The sequence below is a fragment of the Lipotes vexillifer genome, unplaced genomic scaffold (genome assembly GCF_000442215.2).
Source record: "Lipotes vexillifer unplaced genomic scaffold, Lipotes_vexillifer_v1.1 scaffold490, whole genome shotgun sequence".
In the NCBI taxonomy this organism is placed as follows: domain Eukaryota; kingdom Metazoa; phylum Chordata; class Mammalia; order Artiodactyla; family Lipotidae; genus Lipotes; species Lipotes vexillifer.
The window spans coordinates 279,510-286,564 of record NW_006796397.1 but is presented as its reverse complement, the minus strand read 5'-3'; the positions used below and the strand labels follow the sequence as shown (position 1 = coordinate 286,564).

Sequence of the window (7,055 nt, the reverse complement as noted above, 5' to 3'; positions counted from 1 at the left end):
GGGGAGCCGGGACACTCGTAGCGGGCTCCCCCTCGCCGCCGCCCGCCCGCGCTGGACTCTCTTGCTCAGTCGCTGCCTCAGGGAGACGCCAGGAGCCGCCTCGAACCTCTCGGTGCGGGGCTGTGCGGCCGCGGCGGCAACTCCTCCTGTCGCACCATTTGGCTGTCACCGCGTCGCAAAAGCGGCCTCACTTGGCGGCTGCCAGGGCACGTGACGGCCGCGGCCACCGCCTCCCGCCGGGCGAAGGAGGTGGGGCGGAGGGGACCCAGAGGGCGGGAGCGGGGCGGGGCGGCTTCCGACCAGGCTCCGCGGCGGGGACTGCCATTGGACCCGGCCAGGGTGAAAAGGGGGGAGCGGACTGGGCTCGCGTCTCCTGGGAAGCGGGAAGAGGAAGAAGAAAAGATACGCCCGCTTTCCTGCTTCGTTTAACTGCCCCGCTGTGAACGCTCGAAATCGGGAAACTACTCGCTTCTTTTTGTTTTTATTCCCCAGGTCCTTTTCTCTTTGCTTGCCACAGTTTAGACCTAACGTAAACGGACCCTTTTCTAACCTCCACAACCCAAAGAGTTTCGGGACTCAAACCTGATAGAATATTCCCCAGCCCAAGCTATTAATCTTGCCTTTTGCTCGCACCCACCCTCTGCGCGCCTCTGCGACCAGTAAGGTGCACAGCTGGCGAAAGTGGGGTGTGGTCTGTACTTTTCAAGAAATGTTAGTGGCTCTCGACCTCTGGCAACTCTTAATGCACAGTTTTTTGTTTTGTTTTGTTTTTGTTTTTGTTTTTTTGCGGTACGCGGGCCTCTCTCTGTTGTGGCCTCTCCCGTTGCGGAGCGCAGGCTCCGGACGCGTAGGCTCAGCGGCCATGGCTCACAGGCCCAGCCGCTCCGCGGCATTTGGGATCTTCCCGGACCGGGGCACGAACCCGCCTCGCCTGCATGGGCAGGCGGACTCTCAACCACTGCGCCACCAGGGAAGCCCTAATGCATAGTTTTTTAAAGATACCTTTTCCCAAGCGCTGCGCTACTGTGCTTTGGGCTTTAGTATTACGCTGAGTTTAGAATTTAATTAGTTGGCTTCTTGAATTGTTTTAACTGAATTTAAAGTGAAGGCGGTGGGGCGGGATTAGCCCCATGAATGGGAAAAAGCCAACTTTCCCTGTTGTAGTAAACTTACAGGTTAACCTGTTAGTAACATGTAGCTAAGTAGTCTTAAGTTGGGGGTTTAAGAAATGACACTATAATATTCAGGAATGTCAACAAAATCTCTATCCCATAGCTTTTGTTTCGTCTGAGGAGTGAATGCATATTCTAGGCACCTGCTTAACTTTTGATTGTTTAAGGCTGAGATGCCATGGCTTTGTTAAAAACTACTTAGGGAAAGTGATAGGGATAGTTTAGTTAGATAGCTACTTGAAGAACGGCTTAGTTGGCATACTTCTTAAGTATGCTATCATGAACCTCTTAAGCTGCATGTAAGATCTGTTGGGCTGATGCTAGGACTTAAGTTTATCTTCTTACCTTCTAAAGTCTAATGCATTTGTTTGACAAACACTTGTCTAGAGTTCTGTGATCACATTTTCTGAACTCCAATTCATGTGATAATTTTTCTGGTGAGTCTTTCAAAAGTTTAAAAACTGTTTATATGTTTAATACATAGCCTTGGTTGAAAATGATAATTAAAACATATGCTATAACAACACTTGGAAAAACCAGGATAAAAATGCCCTCCCTGATAAGAACCAGACAGTGTTCTAGACCCTGGAGCTACAGCTAGGATTAAGAAAGAGTCCTTGTCCCTGGAGTGATTGAGTCCTTTGGAGAAACAGACTTGTGTCCAAACAACTATAGTGCAATTTTAAATGATAGTCACAAAACGTTAGGGGACCACTGCATTCAGATAGATAGATGATAGATATACATATTTTGTGTGTACTAAAAATACATTACATAAAATTTACCATTTTAACAATTTTAAGTATACAATTCAGTGGCATTAAATGCATGCAGATATATTTTGCTTATTTTTCTTTTGTCTTACTCCAGAATGGATTTGAGATAGCTGGCACACATAGTAGGTGCTTAATAATGATGTAATTTAAAAGTACCTATGTAAGGAGTTAGAAATATAGTGGATGAGCATTCTTTTTAAAAATAAATGTAGATTTAAGAGAAAGATGTTCACCTTTTAGTACCATGGTATTTTAAAGGTAGAAGAGACTTAAAATGTTGAGTCCAACACTTACTATACATAGAAGAAAATAAGCCATAATTTACTTAACTATTAGGAGCATGGGAACATTATTACCCTTAGTGGCAGAGATGGAAACTGGAATCTAAATCTCCTAATTGCCAATCCTGTGCTTCTTTAAACTTAAACCATGCTGCTGTAAGTGCTTTAAAATAGATTAAAAAGTGAACTCACAGCATTACAGTCTCTCAAATTTTTTACCATAGAAAAAGATTTCAAACTTTACATATTTCTAGTGCTAAATCAAGTATTAATAGTAATTTTAATTTTATATATCACGTGTAAATGTAAGCAACCAGCATAAAAAGTTTTTTAAATTATAGGAATTATTTCTGAGATTAGTTATGTTGGGGAAAGTAGTACAATACAGAAGGGAGCCAAGACAATATAAAACTGCTTGAGAATCTGGAAAATGTGATGGTTTAAACAGTAAATTAGCTTAAACTGAAAACTACTACCCAGATCACAGTTTATGTTCAGGGGGTGGGGGGTGATAAGTGGGGGAAAAGAACAAATAATAGGACATGGAATATATTTATCAAAATGAAGCATACTTGAAAAAGTTTTAATGGAAACATATATCATGTTGATTCAGATGAGCTATATTCAGTCCCTACTTGCAAATGTTTTTAAGGAATCCTAAATATAGTTCACCTCAGGTTATGTTCTAATTTATATTAACAATGAAAAAGGAATTTTTTTGTTTTACTAATTCCCATGTAAGAAATTAAAGACATAAAAAATATCTGAATTGTGTCACTAATTTTGCAGGTAGCTTTTAAAATTTTTCATAGATATTTTAAAGGTCTTTAAGAAGTAGAGATGACCAAACATGTAGAAATAGTGATTTGTTTGTTTGTTTGTTATTACTTTTTTTATTTTTGGCTGCACTGGGTCTTTGTTGCTGTGCGTGGGCTTTCTCTAGTTGCAACGAGCAGGGGCTACTCTTTGTTGCGGTGCACGGGCTCCTCATTGCGGTGGCTTCTCTTGTTTCGGAGCACGGGCTCTAGGCACGCGGGCTTCAGTATTCATGGCACATGGGCTCAGTAGCTGTGTGTCACGGGCTCTAGAGCACAGGCTCCGTAGTTGTGGTGCACGGGCTTAGTTTCTCTGCAGCATGTGGGATCTTCCTGGACCAGGGCTCGAACCCGTGTCCCCTGCATTGGCAGGCGGATTCTTAACCACTGCGCCACCAGGGAAGCCCCTGTTATTGTTGTTTGTGCAAGTTAGTGGGAAGAAAAAAAAAAAGTAACTCCCTACTCCCAAGGGATAAAAGTAAAGTAGCAGTGGTAATCAAACTAAGAGACTCCCAAAGGAGAGGCAAACTCAGAGAGACAGTCAGAACTACTTGGTCACCACCTTTTTCTTCCTTAGGAAACCCCTTGCAGGGATGTTCCCTTGCAAGCTCTATGAAGATAATTTTGAGAACAAGATTGTTAAAGTTAAGAACACAGTAGAGTTAAGTTGTAGTGACTATAGCAGATACTTTTGGAGGTGTCTGCTCAGCCCACATTCACTTCTCTGAGAATTACCTCTGCCACCAGAAAAGAAGTCTCTGTAGCCATGTTGATTTGGCTTAATCTAGATCTTTCAGCAAATTATGGGTGGGCCATGATAGAACATGTCCAAGTTTAGCTAACCAGATTACCTCCCCAAGAATTTGAAAATAGAATATTGAAATGTTGGTCAATTGGTGGCCCTAGACCAGCAATGGTGGGAGGGTTATGGTTGTAGGGCTAGAATGGCTATTTTTTGCCATGTGTCCAAACATGCAGAAAAAGCTGTTTTTGGAAAGAGAAACGAAGTCCTTCCTCCCTGTCACTGGGAATATAATGGTTATTGAGGCATAACTGGCCTTTGTCTTGATGGGGTTTATGGTTAGTTAAAGAGACGTAATGACAAAGAAGGTGAATTCAGGGTACTTTGAACACAGGTCAGGCAATTCTTTCCTAAGTACTTCACACTTATGCTGAGATCTCACTGGTGAGTAAATGTTAACTGGACAAAAAAGGTGTAAAGAACTTTCCAAGGAGAAAGAATAACTTAGATAAATGTTCTAGAATGGGAGGGAGCATCTTAATTAAGTACTGAAAGACCAGTGGGACTATAGCAAAGAAACAGAGCAATAAGCAGGAGCTTATAGATCATGTGTATCAGTTAGGATGGGCTAGGTTATGTTGAGTAACAAATGATTCCAAAAATTCTCAGTGGCCAACAATAAGGTTTATTTATCCCTCATGCTACATGGCCACCAAGGTTTTGCTCCATGCCATCTTCACTCTGGACTCAGGCTAACAGTGCAATCTTTATCTGGAATATTGCCATTGTCATGTCAGAAGGAAAAGGAAAGTGGTAAATCACCCACTGGTGATTTGCTGTGCCTGAAAGCAACAAAGGGGAGGATTGTATAATCCTCCTACAGAGAGGGACACCTCCTACAGAGAGGGACACCACAACGATGGGCAATGAATGTAGGTGAATAGTAATCCAGTTCCACACCATGTTTAAGATTTTGATGTTTATCCTAGGAGCAATGGAAAACCATTGAATAAATTTTCCATTTTTTAACAAATCACTCTGGCTATGGTGACAACAAGATTAGAAATGGGCAAGAGTAGACTGAGGGAGAAAAATTAAGATTAAATAATGAATAGTAGTTTAGACTGGGGTCATGGCACTGGAAATGGAGAGAAGCCAAGAGATTTAAAAGACAGGAGGATCTGGTGATGTGGAAAGAGAAGCAGAGGTAAGAGACTTTGTGGCACCAGGACAGTGGAAGAAATGTAGGTGAATTGGTTCCCAGTGTCTTACCATTTGCTTGCTCCAGTCTTCTGGGAAGTTCAGCTACTCTATTCTCATGTTTTGGGGGTTTCCTGTGTTCCCCTAATAAGTCTTTCTTTTTGCTAAAGCTACTGTGTGTATGTGCCCCCCCACACACACACACACTCTAAAGCAGACGTTAAGACATCAAGCCAAGGTGAGAACCATCAGAGAACGAATGACACCACCATTCTGGCTATAGGGTAGAAGTGGGTAGGACAAGCAACACAAGTTAAATACTGCTGTCTCCTCTTTCGATGACTCATTTTCTATCCAGTCTACTTATTATTCCCAAAAGATTCTGATACCAGCAAATATACAAATTATAAACAAGTATATATTAAACCTAATATGAACCTCCCCACAGCACTTTGTTGATACATCTATTTGGGCACTTAAATTTCTTCTTTGTCAAGTCATTGTATACAATATTTTTCTCCTGCTAGACTTAAGCCCACCTAAAGAGTGTCCATGTGTCTATAGGGCCTAGTATAGTATCTCTTATGCATAGATATTATGTATGTAGGTGTGTTTATGTATGTATTACAGAAATATTTTAGGATAACTGTCTGCTAGGTAAGCTTACCGTGAATGCCCAGTTTCATAGCCTCTGAAGTCAAGAGACTCTGTTTCTCCCAATCCAGTTTTAGGGACTCTGACATGTTATTTACACATGCTTTCCTGCTTCTCTGTCCCTCCACAAACACTCCCATAACCACTCCCTACTGTCGATGGCCCTTGTTTCTGCCTATATTGACATGGACCTAAAGCTCAACCCATGACCAGTTATCCCCAATACAAGCTGTTCTCAAGCATTTATTAATTCATTAACTTCGTACCAAAGATTTAAGAGGGGTCACACTATAGGATATGATGACTTTCCCCGTGACGCTGGGTCCACCTCTCTTTTTCCACCCTCAACAGATTAACAAGCAAATCCTGCTCCTTTCCCAGGCTTTTAGAGTTTGACCATACTCATGGTCCTTCTGATTCTCAACTGTTATTCCAAATAAGATTGTTTGGAAATTTCTCCCCCAAATATGCAATGTCCTCCTGAAAAGGATACCAGAAAATACCATTTTCCTAGCTTGGTACATGACATGAAATGAATGGTAACATTTTGAATTTTATGTATTTGAAGTAATGGAAAACAAATGTTTTAACCACCATTGAGAAGTTAAACTTTTTGTTCTAACCCTCAGGATCCCTTCATACTCTTAAGAATTATTGAAGACCACAAATAACAAATATTGGCAAGGTTGTGGAGAAAAGGGAACCCTTGTGCACTGTTGGTGGGAATGTAAATTGGTGCAGCCACTATGGACAACAGTATGGAGGTTCCTCAAAAAACTAAACATAGAACTACCATATGATCCAGCAATCCCACTCCTGGGTGTCTATCTGAAGAAAATGAACATTAATTAGAAAAGATATATGTACCCCAATGTTCATAGCAACCTAATATGGAAGCAACCTAAGTGTCCATCAACAGGTAAATGAATAAAAAAGAAGTAGTGTGTATGCACACGCACATGCGCGTGCGCACACACACACACACACACACACACACACAGTGGAATACTACTCAGCCATAAAAAAGAATGAAATTTTGACAGTTGCAACAACATGGATGAACTTGGAGGGTATTATGCTAAGTGAAATAAGTCAGACAGATAAAGACAAATACTGTATGATATCACTTATATGTGGAATCTAAAATATAAAACAAACTAGTGAGTATAACAAAAAAGAAACAGACTCACAGATATAGAGAACAAACTAGTGGTTACAGTGGGGAGAGGGAAGGGGGAGGGACAAGATAGGGGCAGGGGATTAAAAGGTACAAACTACTATGTATAAAATAAACTACAAGGATATATTGCACAGTACAGGGAATATAGACAATATTTTATAATATCTATAAGTGGAATATAACCTTAAAAAATTGTGAATCACTGTGTTGTAACCTGTAACTTATATAACATTGT

At 41.2% G+C, this 7,055-nt stretch overlaps 1 protein-coding gene across 3 annotated transcripts in view; it reads right to left on the bottom strand.

Moving 5' to 3' along the window:
• PKN2 (protein kinase N2) overlaps positions 1 to 166 on the bottom strand; it is a 126,853-nt gene extending 126,687 nt beyond the window's left edge. Inside the window, exon 1 of one of the 3 annotated variants that reach the window (XM_007468502.1) lies at positions 1 to 166. This exon is cut by the window's left edge and continues 250 nt beyond it. The gene's annotated coding sequence lies outside the window, so the exon portion shown is untranslated. The other 2 variants (XM_007468503.1, XM_007468505.1) reach the window with 2 other exon arrangements.
• Between the last annotated feature and the right edge of the window lie 6,889 nt (positions 167 to 7,055).